Genomic DNA, 17,191 nt, shown 5'->3' on the forward strand with positions numbered 1-17,191 from the left:
ATACCTCGTTTCTGTCAATAGCCGCCCGTACAAAAATTTTAGGCTGTAATTCATCTGCATACGCGCTTTTTTATCGCTATCACGCTGTAATAGGTATACATTAAGGCTACATTTTCTGCAGCTCGAAAAACCCGAAAATTTAACAACAATTCCAGAACTTCAAATTGTCTGCCGTTTCTACATTTTCTGTTTATTATCTGTTAATTGTCTGTACTGGCAGAAATATGCAGCGCGATTCTGCAAACGCGATGCAAAAGTAGAAATAACAGCTGCTAGTTTAAAACTGTAATTTGACCACAGTTATAGACATGTTACAGATCTGCAAAAGTGATGGAAAAGTAGAAATCCAGCTGCCAATTTAAAACTGCAATTTGACTATATTTATTGACATGTTACAGGTTTGCAAAAGTGATGAAAAATTTGAAATACCAGCTGCTAGTTTAAAACTGCAACTTGACCAAATTTATAGACATGTTACAGGCCTGCAAATGTGATGGAAAAGTAGAAATCCAGATGCCAATTTAAAACTGTAATTTTACCTCATTTATAGACATGTTACAGGTCTGCAAAACTTATGGAAAAGTAGATATTCAGCTGCCAATTTAAAACTGCAATTTGACCACATTTATAGACATGTAACAGGTCTACAAAAGTGATGGAAAAGCAGAAATCCAGCTGCCAATTTAAAACTGTAATTTGACCAAATTTATAGACATGTAACAGGTCTACAAAAGTGATGGAAAAGCAGAAATCCAGCTGCCAATTTAAAACTGTAATTTGGCCATTTTTAGAGACATGTTACAGGTGTGCAAAAGTGATAGAAAAGTAGAAATACCAGATGCTAGTTTAAAACTGTAATTTGACTACATGTATAGACATGTTACAAGTCTGAAAAAGTGATGGAAAAGTAGAAATCCAGCTGCCAATTTAAAACTGTAATTTGACTACATGTATAGACATGTTACAAGTCTGAAAAAGTGATGGAAAAGTAGAAATGCAGCTGCCAATTTAAAACTGTAATTTGACCATATTTATAGACATGTTACAAGTCTGAAAAAGTGATGGAAAAGTAGAAATCCAGCTGCCAATTTAAAACTGTAATTTGACCATATTATTATAGACATGTTACAAGTCTGAAGAAGTGATGGAAAAGTAGAAATCTAGCTGCCTATTTAAAACTGTAATTTGACCATATTTATAGACATGTTACAAGTCTGAAAAAGTGATGGAAAAGTAGAAATCCAGCTGCCAATTTAAAACTGTAATTTGACCATATTTATAGACATGTTACAAGTCTGAAAAAGTGATGGAAAAGTAGAAATCCAGCTGCCTATTTAAAACTGTAACTATTCCACATTTATAGACATATTGCAGGTATTCAAAAGTAGAATTTCCTACTTTTGAATAACGGCATTATCTCTCTAAATGTGGTTAAATTACAGTTTTAAGTTGGTAGCTGAATTTCTACTTTTCCATCACTTTAGCAGACCTGTAACATGTCTATAAAAATGGTGAATTTAGGTCAAATTAAAGTTTTAAATTGGCAGCTGTATTTCTACTGTTCCATCACTTTTGCAGACCTGTAACATGTCTTTAAATGTAGTCAAATTGCAGTTTTAAATTAGCAGCTAGATTTCTACTTTTCAATCACTCTTTCAGACCTGTAACATGCCTATAAATGTGGTCAAATTGCAGTTTTAAATTAGCAGCTGGATTTCTACTTTTCTATCACTTTTGCAGACCTGTAACATGTCTATAAAATGGTCAAATTACAGTTCTAAATTGGCAGCTGCATTTCTACTTTTCCATCACTTTTGCAGATCTGTAACATGTCTATAAATGTGGTAGAATTGCAGTTTTAAATTAGCAGCTGGATTTCTACTTTTCTATCACTTTTGCAGACCTGTAACATGTCTATAAAAATGGTCAAATTACAGTTCTAAATTAGCAGCTGGATTTCTACTTTTCCATCACTTTTGCAGACCTGTAACATGTCTATAAATGTGGTCAAATTGCAGTTTTAAATTAGCAGCTGTATTTCTACTTTTCTATCACTTTTGCAGACCTGTAACATATCTATAAAAATTAAGCACTTCAATTCTGGAAAATTCTATTCGTACTAAAATGGAACATGTTTCCATAAAATATTTTGGCTGTCAGCCAGCTCTAAATTTATACCTCGTTTCTGTCAATAGCCGCCCGTACAAAAATTTTAGGCTGTAATTCATCTGCATACGCGCTTTTTTATCGCTATCACGCTGTAATAGGTATACATTAAGGCTACATTTTCTGCAGCTCGAAAAACCCGAAAATTTAACAACAATTCCAGAACTTCAAATTGTCTGCCGTTTCTACATTTTCTGTTTATTATCTGTTAATTGTCTGTACTGGCAGAAATATGCAGCGCGATTCTGCAAACGCGATGCAAAAGTAGAAATAACAGCTGCTAGTTTAAAACTGTAATTTGACCACAGTTATAGACATGTTACAGATCTGCAAAAGTGATGGAAAAGTAGAAATCCAGCTGCCAATTTAAAACTGCAATTTGACTATATTTATTGACATGTTACAGGTTTGCAAAAGTGATGAAAAAGTAGAAATACCAGCTGCTAGTTTAAAACTGCAACTTGACCAAATTTATAGACATGTTACAGGCCTGCAAATGTGATGGAAAAGTAGAAATCCAGATGCCAATTTAAAACTGTAATTTTACCTCATTTATAGACACGTTACAGGTCTGCAAAACTTATGGAAAAGTAGATATTCAGCTGCCAATTTAAAACTGCAATTTGACCACATTTATAGACATGTAACAGGTCTACAAAAGTTTTAAATTGGCAGCTGTATTTCTACTGTTCCATCACTTTTGCAGACCTGTAACATGTCTTTAAATGTAGTCAAATTGCAGTTTTAAATTAGCAGCTAGATTTCTACTTTTCAATCACTCTTTCAGACCTGTAACATGCCTATAAATGTGGTCAAATTGCAGTTTTAAATTAGCAGCTGGATTTCTACTTTTCTATCACTTTTGCAGACCTGTAACATGTCTATAAAATGGTCAAATTACAGTTCTAAATTGGCAGCTGCATTTCTACTTTTCCATCACTTTTGCAGATCTGTAACATGTCTATAAATATGGTAGAATTGCAGTTTTAAATTAGCAGCTGGATTTCTACTTTTCTATCACTTTTGCAGACCTGTAACATGTCTATAACAAGTTGGGAAAACCAAAATATTACCTCTCCGTGTCAAGAAGATTATATAAACTTAAAGTATCCAATGAAAACGTTATTATGTTTCTGAGTTGGGGTTTCCCATTTTTGTTGTTGTTTTGAAAAATATATCGCAATGCACGGGCCTTGATAGATATAGGAGGCAATGAATGAAATATATCACAATGCACGGGCCTTGATAGATATAAGAGGCAATGAAGGAAATATATCGCATGCACGGGCCTTGGTAGATATAGGAGGCAATGATAATCTCTCTCTTTGCACCAGAGGTTTATCTTTAATATTTAAATAAATATAATTATTTTTAATTATTTTAATCTTCAATAATTAACATTAATAATAGTTAAATCGTTTAAAATAAAGTTATACCTATTATCTTCTCAAACTTTGCTAATATTGACGTTTAAAGTTAAGGGTACCCCTCTTGCCCGCTTTTTTCAAATTTGGGGTATATATACGATTCGTTTCCATTATAATAGTAAGGAAAAAGCGCAATTGCGAAAACCTTTGGTGGCGATCCCACCTTAGGGAGGCTAGACGTTTCTCGTAACCCTAGCTGATCGCCGCGTATATCCTAAAACCAAACGATGATAATGGAGTAGAAGCCAATGATACAGATTGGTGTCTATGTGGAATAGACGGAAGACCAGTGGATGGTGGTGTTAGAAGCCAGTGTAAGTGCAGACTGGTGTCAATGTGGGATTGACAAAGAGCAGAAGATGGTGGTGATTAGAAGCCAGTAAGAACAGACTGGTGTCCGTGTGGGATGGACAAAGACCAGAAGATGGTGGTGTGAGAACTCAAGTAGAGGAGCCATTTCCGTGACTGTGAAAGCAGTTCGGAAATGGCGAACACGTTTGCTCCGATACGCAAACTGCGAACGCGGTCACGTGGGTGTAACAACGGACAGACAGACAGACACACAGACAGACACACACACAGACAGACACACAGACAGACACACACACAGACAGACACACACACAGACACGGCCGTTACAGAACCTCTCCTGGACTACGTCACACGGAGAGGTAAAAATGGTCAAATTACAGTTCTAAATTAGCAGCTGGATTTCTACTTTTCCATCACTTTTGCAGACCTGTAACATGTCTATAAATGTGGTCAAATTGCAGTTTTAAATTAGCAGCTGTATTTCTACTTTTCTATCACTTTTGCAGACCTGTAACATATCTATAAAAACGGTCAAATTACAGTTTTAAACTAACAGCTGGTGTTTCTACTTTTGCATAGCGTTTGGAGAATTGCGCTGCATATTTCTGCCAGGCTAGACAGTTAACAGTTAACAAACAGAAAATGTAGAAACGGCAGTCAATTTGCAGTTCTAGAATTGCTGTGAAATTTTCCCGTTTTTTGAGCTGCAGAAATGTAGCCTTAATGGTTACAGCGTGGTAGCGATAAAAAAGCGCGTATGCAGATGAATTACAGCTTAAAATTTTTGTACGGGAAGTCAACTTCGAGCGCTCCATAAATTTTTATCTGCTTCTGTTAGGTATTGATATTACTGCTTTTATTTTCCTAAACTTTGAATAAACAATTGGTTAGGCCTAAAAAGGCATCTTAAAAAAGCTTTACTCATTCATCTCAGTAAGATCTTTTGATCTAATACTGTCACGTCTCGATCCTAAAAATATTTAAACCACCATAAAAGATAGAAAATTGAAACATTTTTGGTCATAAAAGGGCCAGTATTGTATATACAGTTATCAATACTTCGTAATGCTAGAGACTTACTGAGAGCTAGTTCGAGAATGACTCGAGATTTGAATACACTCGGTTTTGCAGTCCAACTTCACCGATTAAGACAAGATCTACTATCACCATGGCGCTCGAAATGTGAAGGAAATTGCGAACCAAAGTACTTTAGCGCTATCATATAAGTCTACAGCAGTTTTCCTGGTTGCGAATAGACGTAAAACAAGCCTGTCGGGACCCTTCCCTTCAGTTGTTATCGGTTTTTAGCTACAAGTTTTAAAGACTTTTTCGATTATGTTCTGTGAGCGTGTATGTTGTGGATGTTAGATAGACGAAAAGGCCTTTTTAGCTAGATGTGGTAAGAACTTGTACATGTACCTAAACAGTTGGACCATATCAGATATTACTTTAGCAAGTCAGAAAAGCGTGTATTCAGATGAATTACAGCTTAATATTTTCGTAAGGGAGGAGTAAAAGTTGGGAATAAATCTCTCCAAGTCGAGAGGCAATTTAGAGCCTATTTTTAAATATTTAAAAAAAATACAATTGATATTTATTAATTTAATCGTCATTAATTTACCTTAATTCTAGTTAAATCGTTTTAAGGAACTTTATTCCTAAAATAATTTTAAACATAGCTATTGTTGACGTTTGAACTCAAGCGTAAGCCTCTTTAAAATTTTTTGGAAATTTAGGGTATATAAGGCGACTTATTCACAATAATTGATAGGAAAACCCGCAATGACCCTGCAAAGCAATCGAAACGCGCCTGCAATGATCCTGAAAAGTATTTGAAAAGCGCCTGCAATTTTCCTACAAAGTATATGAAAAGCGCCTGCAATTATCCTACAAAGTATATGAAATGCTCCTGCAATTATCCTAAAAATATCTGAAAAGTACCTGCAATGATCCTACAAAGCATTTGAAACGCGCCAATAATGATCCTGAAAAGTATCTGAAACGCGACTGCAGTTTGCCTACAAAGTATATGACAAGCGCCTGCAATTATCCTAAAAAGTATCTGAAAGGCACCTGCAATTATCGTGCAAATTAAAGTATCTGAAACGCGCCTGTAATGGTCCTTAAAAGTATCTGAAACGTGGCTGCAATGATCCTGCAAATTATTTGAAACGCGGCTGCAATTATTCTACAAAGTATCCGAAACGCAGCAGCAATGACCCTGCAAAGTATCTGAAACGCGCCTGCAATGATCCTGCAAAGAATCTGAAATGCACCTGCAATTATCATACAAAGTATCTGAAATGCACCTGCAATGATCCTGCGAAGTATTTGAAACGCATCTGCAATTATTCCACAAAGTATCTAAATCGCATCTGCAAAGAATCTGAAACGCGGCTGCAATGACCCTGCAAAGTATCTGAAACGCACCTGCAATTATCCTACAAAGTGTATGAAAAGAGCCTGCAAATTAATCTTAAAAGTATCTGAAACGCGCTTGCAATGATCCTGAAAAGTATATTAAAAGCGCCTGCAATTTTCCTACAAAGTATATGAAATGCTCCTGCAATTATCCTACAAATATCTGAAAAAAACCTGCAATTATCCTACAAAGTATCTGGAATGCGGCTGCAATGATCCTAAAAATTATCTGAAAAGCACCTGCAATTATCCTGAAAAAGTATCTGAAACTCGACTGCAATTTGCCTAAAAAGTATAAGAAAAGCGCCTGCAATTATCCTAAAAAGTATCTGAAACGCGACTGCAATTGGCCTACAAAGTATAAGAAAAGCGCCTGCAATGATCCTGAAAAGTACGTGAAACACGCCTGCAATTTTCCTACAAAGTATATGAAACACGCCTGAAATTATCCTAAAAAGTATCTAAAACGCGCGTGCAATTATCCTAAACATTATCTGAAAAGCACCTGCCATTATCCTAAAAAGTATATGAAACGCGCCTGCAATTATCCTATAAAGTATCTGAAACGCGCCTGCAATTATCCTACAAAGAATATTAAACGCACCTACAATGATCTTGCAAAGTATCTGAAACCCACCTGCAATTATCAGACAAAGAATCGGAAATGCACCTGCAATTATCCTACAAAGTATCTGAAACGCGCCAGAAATGATCCTGAAAAGTATCTGAAATGCGCCTGCAATTTTCCTAAAAATTATCTGAAAAGCACCTGCAATTATCCTAAAAAGTGTCTGAAACGCGCCTGTAATTATCCTACAAAGTATATGAAAAGCGCCTGCAATTATCCTACAAAGTATATGAAAAGAGCCTGCAATTATCCTAAAAAGTATCTGAAAAGCACCTGCAATTATCGTAGAAATTAAAGTATCTGAAACGCGCCTGTAATGGTCCTTAAAAGTATCTGAAACGCGCCTGCATTTATCCTACAAAGTATCTGAAACGCATCTGCAATTATCCTACAAAGAATATGAAACGCACCTACAATGATCCTGCAAAGTATCTGAAACACACCTGCAATTATCCGACAAAGAATCGGAAATGCACCTGCAATTATCCTACAAAGTATCTGAAACGCACCTGCAATTATCCAATAAAGTTTCATAAACCCGCCTGCTATGATCCAAAAAGTATCCGAAACACGCCTGCCATTATCCTACAAACTTAGCAATTTCTGACTGTAACATGCATACAATATATCTGGAAGGTACAGTACTTGTAATGAGCCTACAAACATCCTGATTTCTTACGGGAGTTACTATTTCCCCTCTGTTTTCTAGCTGTAAGGTAGCTCTTTTATGACTCTAGAGTAGCTAAATTTTGTATACTGCTGTACTCAGTTTCCAACGGAAGATATTTTTTCTGCAAAACGTCTAAAATGTTCTGCATTGCTCTCTGGAATGCATCTTAATTTTGTCTCAAGTTGAACCTTTTTCAGGTTTATTCCAGCATTATTCCAGAATATTCCAGTTTATTTGCAATATATTGCAGATTCTAAAAAATCTAATTAACAGAAAAATGCAGCCGTAAATTTTTTTACGGGGTGAGAGCTGGGACATATTAATAAGCAATTGGGGTAAATTTTACACCTTAATGATGAAGCCTCGCTGACTAAACGTTGACGAAAACTCTTTAAGGGAAATAATGACAGACAGAACTGTATAGTATATTTTATTTAATAACATTTTACATTTGCATTACTTAAATTCAAATTCTATATAAAAGGTAAGAACCATTGCTGTCCATTGGATCTCTAACACTTTTTCTAAATTTCGACATACCAAGGTAGCTCTTCCAATTTGTGGCTGTTTTTTTTAAGTCTTTTATAACACTATGTTTAATTAAATGATATTATTTTCGGTTTATGTTAAATATGTAACACACTGTTCCGCTGTTCTGTTACTAAGCCTTCTCAAAGAAGTTAAAGGTTTCTGAAATTATTGGGAATAGATGTTTTTTAGACTCAAGTGTACGTTACCAAAAATTGTTTCAAACTTACGCTTATGGGTCGTAATTCTGACTATTAAGAGTATCCCATTCTCAAGCTTTATATTTTATAACGCTTTATTGTTAAATTATTTAATATCAATTCTGGTTAAATACGTAACACCAGGAGTTCATTATAAGCCCCCTTTATTACACAACAAGGTTGGCCACTCTCGGTTATGAGAAGTGTATCCTTGTCATATGCATCTATGTTTGGCCTGTTAGGACTCCTAGGACTCCCAACTGAAGTCAAGATCAGTCTTGGAAACAGCATAGATCCAAAACAAATTTATTAATTGCTCGGACCAGGTTTTTTATTCGAAATCCGCCGGTTACTGGTCCTTAGGAACAGTTTATTAATTGTGACAGGTGAAGTGGGTGCTGGCGATCCGGTGGCAGGTGATGTTGGTGCTGGCGATCCGGTGGCAGGGGAACTGCGTGCTGAATATCCTGTGGCTATCCGGCGGAAAGCATACCCAAAAAACTCAAATAGAGTAAAATTTCATGGTTTTATTTATTTTTTCATCCCTTAAGGGATACACTTACTTGAAGTGCATAACCGGTCCAAAGAGGAAGAGACGTCCTAACCAAACCTAACCTAACATAACACAAATGTTTTGGAAAAGGTATATTACTTGAGAAGTCAATGAAGCTAAACATCAATATTTTGGAAAAGGCGTAACATTGTTAAATGATTTATAAAATATTACTAACCTAACTTAACCAAACCTAATCTAACCTAAAAAACCAAAATAAAATACCCCAGCTATAACATCCAATTTGTAACTCAACCTAACAATGCTATATTTCTCGTTGTGAAATCCTTAATACTGCGGAATTATAAATACGCCTTCTAAATTCAGCACTTGCAAGGACATTAAATTCGATTATTATCGATTATTCAGAATTATACTTATAATTCGATTTTAGTAAATTCACCTTCCTGATGGAGATTCGACCGAAGATTTTCTGCGTGACGATGCTACGCTTTACCACTAGACCACGGTGGGAGGCAGACCACTTCGGAATCAAATAAACTAATATACTAGCTTGGAACTTTCGGTTGAAGGGAATTTCTTCCAATGGGAATCGATTGAATGGGAAAATATTCCCTTTTAATAGAAAACCGCCATTGGGCTAGACTTTAAAATACTGGCTAGAAATTTTCGGACGAATGGGATTCGTTCCAATGGCAATCGGTTGAATGGGTAGACTCCGTCTGGCTAACAAATAGACCAATCCATTAATTGCTTGCAAAGCAACAAACATATAGGGGCAAAACATTTATAGGTGTCATTTTAATGTTAAGAGCTTCACATAGACGTCGCCACTTAGTTTTTCCAAATATCGTCTGCTAATAAACAGAAAACCTCAGCGTGTTTTAGAGTTAACGAATAAAACTTAGTAATGAATTTAAATAGTGCAATTGATGGTGGATTAATTTTTCCTATGTTCGGGTACAAAAGAACAATAAAAAACGTTCCTAAAATCACTGAGAAATGCATTCAAAGTTTCTACAAGGAAAGAAATCAAACCGCGAAGCATTATAACAAAAGCTACAACTACTATGTTGAGGAATATGTTCTTTCTGAAGAAATAGTCAGTAAAACAGTCATGTGAGTAAATTTTGAATGGAGGTATTAATTAATTTAGGTAAAGTCTAATTATGTGTGAATCTTTAGGGGAAGATATGGTTTTTGTGAAGTCGCTTTGTTATCATAGTCAACGTAAGAATTTGTCCCCACATACTTAGAATTTCAAACTCCGAGATTTTGGACGCTAATTGTGGATGCCCAGCTGGTGTTAATGGCTCGTGTAACCATTCTGTTGCATTTTTAAAGCTGCTATCAAAATTAAGATCCAACAATGTTGATAAACCCCCCACTCAATTATCGTGTACCGATAAACCTCAAAAATGGAATCGTCCAAGAGGAGCAAAAATTATACCTTTTTCTGTGATTGATATGAACACCCAAGCACCTAAAGCAGGTGGAAGTTGTAAACCAAAATTGTGCAATATATACAAGGCTACAACGGAAACTACAGATGAAAAGGAGGCTGCATTATCCACGACAGGATTAATAAAAGATCTAAATGCAAGTGGAGTTGATGGTTGGGCTAGCTTACTCACTGTCCCTGACAAAGTCGAGTGGGTAGAAACTAGGATTGGTAAACAATAAAAGGGCCAACTTTAAGCCTACAACTTGCGCTGGAAGAATACGGCTTATAAGTTATTCATAATATTCTGGTGTTCAGAAGTGAAATGTTTGTTCGTTGTCAAAATGTACCATCTGATAGATTTTCCATTTCAATATATTCCATTGTGAAATCTAAACCTTGGAGGTTAAATGATTATCCTAACCAGTTTTCTAAACTGAAGGAGGCTATATTAAAGGTAATATCTATTGTTTATCCAATTCCATATAAGTAAAAAACCTAATAATTTCGAGAATTTATCAGAAAAATGAAGTCTCACTGGAAGAGGCGGGGAAAAACTGGAAGAGGAAACAAGAAATCAAAGTGATTGCCAACTGTGGAAGAAGCTGAGAGAGACCAGGCTTAGTTCATCAATGTTTGGCGCTGTTAGCAAGCGGAAAAAATCAAAAATGGACTGATGCTGGTATACGTAACATCGTCAAACCAAAAGATATTGGCAATTTGAACGCCATTAAGTATGCGAAAAAATTTGAAAACTTGGGGAGAGACAAATATATTGAGTACATGTGAAACTTCGGGCACAAAGTGTCTGTTTATCCATCGGGGTACATAATTGATCCCAACCAACCTTGGCTGGGGACTTCCCCAGGTGGACTGGTTTATGACCCAAAAGAAGAAAGTCCCTATGGACTTTTAGAAATTAAATGCCCTTATCCATTGAAAGATAAAACCCCTTCTGAAGTTCTGAATTTGGAGAAAGATTTCTCCGTTAAAATTGTATGTGGAAAACCTGTTTTAACTGAAACACATAATCACTATTATCTAATATTGGGTCAGATGGCATTGTCTGGTTTACAATGGTGTGATTATGTAAATTTTTTCCCAGCTGGGTTAATAATTGTGAGAGTACGTTTTAATTCTAAAAGGTGGCAAGAAGTGCAACCACTTCTAAAAGCTTTTTTTTCAGCCATATGCTCCCAGAATTAGCAAATGAAACTATTTGAGTACCTGAAATTTAAGTGATATATTTTTAGTTCCGAATTATAATTGGGGGTGATTGTAAGTTCCCAAGTAATGTGATCAACCTCAGAAAATTAGATATGCTTAATTTTAATTCTCATTTGAGTGAAATTTAAAAATGTGATTTTTTCATTTATTTGTTACTTAAAAAATTAAAAACCAAAGAAAAACCAGGAACAATTCTCAATTTTTCATTACTTTTATTTTAAATCTGGTTCGAGGCTGTTCTTTATCTTCCAAACTTTTATCTAAGTTACTTTGATCTTATCCATAATCTAAACTCTCCAAATCAATCATTGGAATGTCCACCTTTTGTTGTTCTTGGCCTTCTTTAATTTGCTCTTGAAGAAATTACCATCTAGTTCAAGAGAAGCATTCCCAGGCTCCAATGTTTCTTCTTGAAAACTATCGTCATCGTTTGTCTCTTTTACCAAAGTTTCGTCATAACAAGTAACTGAATCTAAACTTTCATTGTGGTTAATGACCTTTTTGATAATTGGACTTTGAAAGCAAGACAAAAGAGTAACCGCTGTCTACAACTGAATTATTACTGGCGCAAGCGTTCCAGGTATCAATTATATGAAGTCCTCGAATCCTTAATATTCTTCGTTCTACGTGGATTCTGAGTGTAGCTATTTTGCGTGTTTTTTCAAGTTCAGCTTTAGTACATTGGGAAGTTTCTTTTAAAAAAGTGGGTTTGTTTAGTTCTAAACCCTTCTTTTCCAACAGTTTTTGAATTAAAAAGCCTTTATCAACCATTACGCTATCATTTTCGGCGAAATCTAATGACATCAAACCACTACGTCACGTTATTTCTTGGTCGGAAATGCTACCCGTAAACAAATGTGAAACAAACGTGACGTAACCGTTGGGGCTTATTCCAAGCAAAAATACTCGCGAGTTGATACTAATACGGTCTTACGGGCATTGAATTTCTGATTCTTGACAACTATCATAACATTGCGATTAACATTGCTCTCTCTTTCTTTTCTAAGGCCATCAACGACACTAAGGGCGCGGTCAACCTTCAAATTGCAGCTAGAAAAAAATTGCATAAAATAAATATGGTGAACATATCTTATGGAAATTATGGTTATAATTAAAGCAAAGTTCCTTTGAAAATCATGTCTTATTACTATCAAAGCATTTATGGCTTCCTATCTTTTCAATGGCAATTTTCACATATTTTCCTGTTTTATATTTTTTATTTCTCCTATAATTTCTAATAAAGCAACAGTAAATTATACAAAAACGAGTTTTGCTTCGCAGTCCTTAAAAACTGCATTTATACACAATCCTTGGCGACACTTTTTCAAACCCAAAAAGGGCCAGAAACTAGAAATTATTATATGTATTGCAATTTGAAATTAAGTTTAATCGATATGAGAAATTGGGTTTTAATTGCGTAGTTCAAACATTTGTTATGATTAGAAATTTTACAACAAAAATGGGTATAAATGCGCGTTTCGAGATAAAGGGAGCTTAGATTTTCACGTACGAAATTGTTCTCATAAAAACTTATCCATGTCAAATAATTTAGGCGAAAAAATACAAAATGAGCTTTTAGCATTTTAATTTTTTCAGGGTGGAACAGGTAAGAAGATCACTTATTTCGATTAAAATTTCGCTTTACTAATCCTAAAATGAGACCCGTCATTATGATTTGTGACCCTAAATGCAGTGTCGTATTTCTGACATTTATCATACATTCAGAATAAATGTTCACTACGCGTGTTGTTACACGCTGTATGAGTTTTAAACTTCAATTTGATTTCGAGTCTTAAGCGTCCTTGATTTTAGCTCTTTGTTCCAAAACCGAAAAATGCCGCATTTATCCCCGTTTTTGTTGTAAAATTTCTAATCATAACAAACGTTTGAACTACGCAATTAAAACCCAATTTCTCATATCGATTAAACTTCATTTCAAATTGCAATACATTTAATAATTTCTGGCCCTTTTTGTGTTTGAAAAAGTGTCGCCAAGGATTGTGTATAAATGCAGTTTTTAAGGACTGCGAAGCAAAACTCGTTTTTGTATAATATCTGTTCTTTTGGGGAAAAACATTATTTTGGAAAAATTGGTTCTAGAATTGTCAAGCTCAGTCGACCTTTCTTTAACAATAATTATAATAATAATAATACTAAATCGTAACTTATATTTGGAATCGTCGGAAAGTTCATGCAAAATATTCGTTGGTTAAAGTAGCTGATAGGCTTAGGTATTCAAAAATAGGCCCAAAAGGTTTTAAAAAATCACGTGAAATTAAGCGCGAGCTTTGAATTGAAACTTTAATGAAACGTCGCACGTGCTGGCGTGTGATGCTAGCGCGTGGTTTAAAAACCTATACAAAAAGGTCAACTTAACTTTACACTACGCGAAATGAGATGCTATACCTTTTCAGCCTTTGCTAGTGCTGTACTGTTAGGTTGTGAAAAAGTTGTACCCCCTTGGTCGCGAAACCTTGGGTCTAACTCGCAAAAATTTATCCACTTCGTAATGATAAGCTCCATAGAGTTTAACATTATGATTTCGGATTCAGTATAAATAGAAAATCCCTGACGGGATTTTCTTAATTTCCTATAATCAGAAGTCCATTAAATTAACCTAGAAAGTAACGGAATAGCAGGGGAGGGGGTTGGGACTCCCCTCTCTTGTGTAGCAATACTGAAGAAGTGCGAAACATTGGCGCCACCTGGCGACAACTTTAATCAGACCTTTGGTAAATTTGCAGCATTGAGAGAGAGAGAGAAACAGCTATTGGTTGAACATGCATGAAAGCTGGATCTCTAAAAAGACCGGAAAACTCCCCCCTTCCACTGTACAAAGCGAGTTCCCTCTCTAGCATAGCGTCAGGGGACGGGATCGAGGAGTTGTGAATTTTGGAACAGTGAAATCCGTTCGATGTCTCTTCTGACTCTTCATAAACCTATTAAAACAACCTCGTTAAGAATAAGGTCCAGGCTGCGAAATTTCAACTTCTTAAGTAAAGAGGTTCGGTCTGGGCGTTAAAATTATAAGTCAGTCATGATATATTTGTGGATGGAGCTAAAAAGGAAGTGCTAATCTTTCCGCATTCCCAAAATAGTCGGCGTGCTTCTATCGCGTCTGTCAGTGTCTGGGGAATGCTGGTACATTCTAGGGGAAAACCCTGTCCTCAGAAGGTGGTGGTTTCCAACCACTGTTGGTATCTGCACAGTGGTTAAATCGGCATCACCTTGAAGTTTAGCCAGAGCCTCGCAGCTGGGAAATTTGAGAGGTGCCGCCCACGCCTTCCCTTCCCTTCCGAATAACGTGGAATACCCCCCCAGAGTAGAGAATATATTGAGAAATGTAGTTAGTTGACCCTAACCCCCCCCCCCCCTTCATAAGAAGTTGATGATTTAGGCCTTGGCCTTAGAGACAAGTTTAACGCCAATTTTCCAAATAACAATATTCTTCTTTTTTTAATAAAAATAATAAAATTGCATCGTAATGGTGCAATTGATAAACGAAATTTATTATTATTACTTTGCGCGCGCAACGGCCTGCCAGTTTGCCCGAACTAAATTGCGTTGTGTTTGAGCACGAACTTTAAGTAACCGGCTTGGGAGTGCTAATCTACTGTAATTTACGCCTAGCGACTGAAAAAATAGGGTTCCTTCCTGTCCTATACTTGCGTTGCAATCTGAATGGGATATATCCATAAGTGACATAATAAACATAAGTATGACTCTTCCCATTGTAATAATGCAAATTTCCAAATGAAGCCTATAATCTACAGTGATACTCTCGCTTACATCAGGCCAGGACTTGCAACCCCGTCGAGTACTTCATGCTGGTCTTTGACGAATGACAAAATTTTCCAATTTTACCAATCAGAATAGGGTCCGTCCATAAACTACGTCACACTCTTATGGGGGAGGGGGTTTGTAAGTTTGTGACGGTCCGTGACGAGGGGGGAGGGAGGGTCCTTCGATGCCTGACGTCACATTTAAAATTAATTTATTACAAAGTCAGTAAGAGGTCGATTGACCCTTTAGTTATAAAAGAAAAAACCCAACGTTTCAAAGTCCACCGTGAGATCGACCTCTACAATAATTTAACAAAATTTTTATTCCATCATCGCTTATATAGTAGAAACTGTACGCTATGATCACACACTTACTCTTACGTGTAGCCAATTTAAACATCGCATTTAAAATAAACAGACCCGTTCACTGCAGAACTAAATGCACGTACGCATAAGGACTGCTAAATGTAGTGTCAACTTAAACTCTTAAATGTCACTGTTTATTCGCCACTAGCATTAATAAGGATGAATCGGATCCTCCATCGCACATTTTTAAAATCTCAACACCAAGGTCGATTAGCCTAAGGTTTTCAAGGGACAATGTCGAAAGCTATTAAGTGTGCCCCTTTAACTAAGCTTTATGTAAATATTTTGGAAGACTATGAAAAAGCACATCCAGACAATAAAGTTCTAAAGCTCAATCAGAGGCAAACGATATTTGTAAAAGCTTAAAACGGAAATGAACTTTGACTTTCAAGTCGAGGAAAAAATTTCTGAGTGGAAAAGAAGAAATAATCTCTTTTTAAATTAATCAAATTAAATTGGTATATTAAGACAAATCATAGTCGGTTGGGTGGTAGTTAAAGAAATGTGACGTGGTTTTCAGGGGAGGGGTCTTAGAAAACGTGACAAAGCGTGATCTGGGGGGACGGGGGGTCAGAAAATGCCATTTTTCGCGTGACGTAGTTTATGGACGGTCCCATACACCATCTCCTTCAACATATTTGTGTCGGAAATAGCTCGTCTGCTATTATATTCTTGTATTGGTTCGCGCACCGACGACAATCTGGCGGCAGCAGTTTGCCAAACTAACCCGAAATAGGACGAAACTAATAAATATACTCTCTTAAGTTTTAATGCTCGACTAATTATTGTACAGACCCTGCTACCGCTTGAAGTGAGTACAAAGAAGGCTACGTTACACATGCCACTGCAGCGAAGTTAAATGGCGAATCCGTGTGGATTCAGGGAGCTACATTTCTACACGTATTACGCCCTGTCGGCAGGAGAATCTACAATACTCTGCCAATTCCAGACGTAGACCACGCCCGTACGGTTCCGGTAAATATAGCACAAACCCCGTCTCAGGTGCCACAAAAAAGTGTATCTGACACTACTTTCCGTTCTATAAAGGATTTTGCTTGATTTAAAGCCTGCGCATATCACTCATATAACAGAAAGTAATGTTCTGTCTTTCTTTTATTCTTGCCACCTTTGACACGCTATGCTGCCAAGTTTGTTGACAGGAGCCTTTCATGAGAAAGGAGAACCATGGGAAAAATCAACTGACCATAAGGCTCCACCATGTTTTGGCCTCAGCTATAATTCCCTGGTCTATCCAAAAGATAACGAAGCAATGACAGAGTGAAATCCGGCTTTGGTCCCATTGAACCGAATTCCCATTCGACAGAACGGCTTTTTTGTGGTGTCCCATTCGACCGAACGTAGCCAAAAGGTGCGATTTTATTATAGTCTCATTGGACCGAAATTCTATTGAACTGGAAGAAGACATACTGTGTGGTTTTGCATTAAATATATTTTTAATTAATATGAGAATATTTTAGAAAAGGTGGTAGCTAATTAAAAGGAGAACAT

Source organism: Phalangium opilio, unplaced genomic scaffold (assembly GCF_054372755.1).
Source record: "Phalangium opilio isolate 3A_F unplaced genomic scaffold, DU_Popi_V2 ptg000194l_1, whole genome shotgun sequence".
Taxonomy (NCBI): domain Eukaryota; kingdom Metazoa; phylum Arthropoda; class Arachnida; order Opiliones; family Phalangiidae; genus Phalangium; species Phalangium opilio.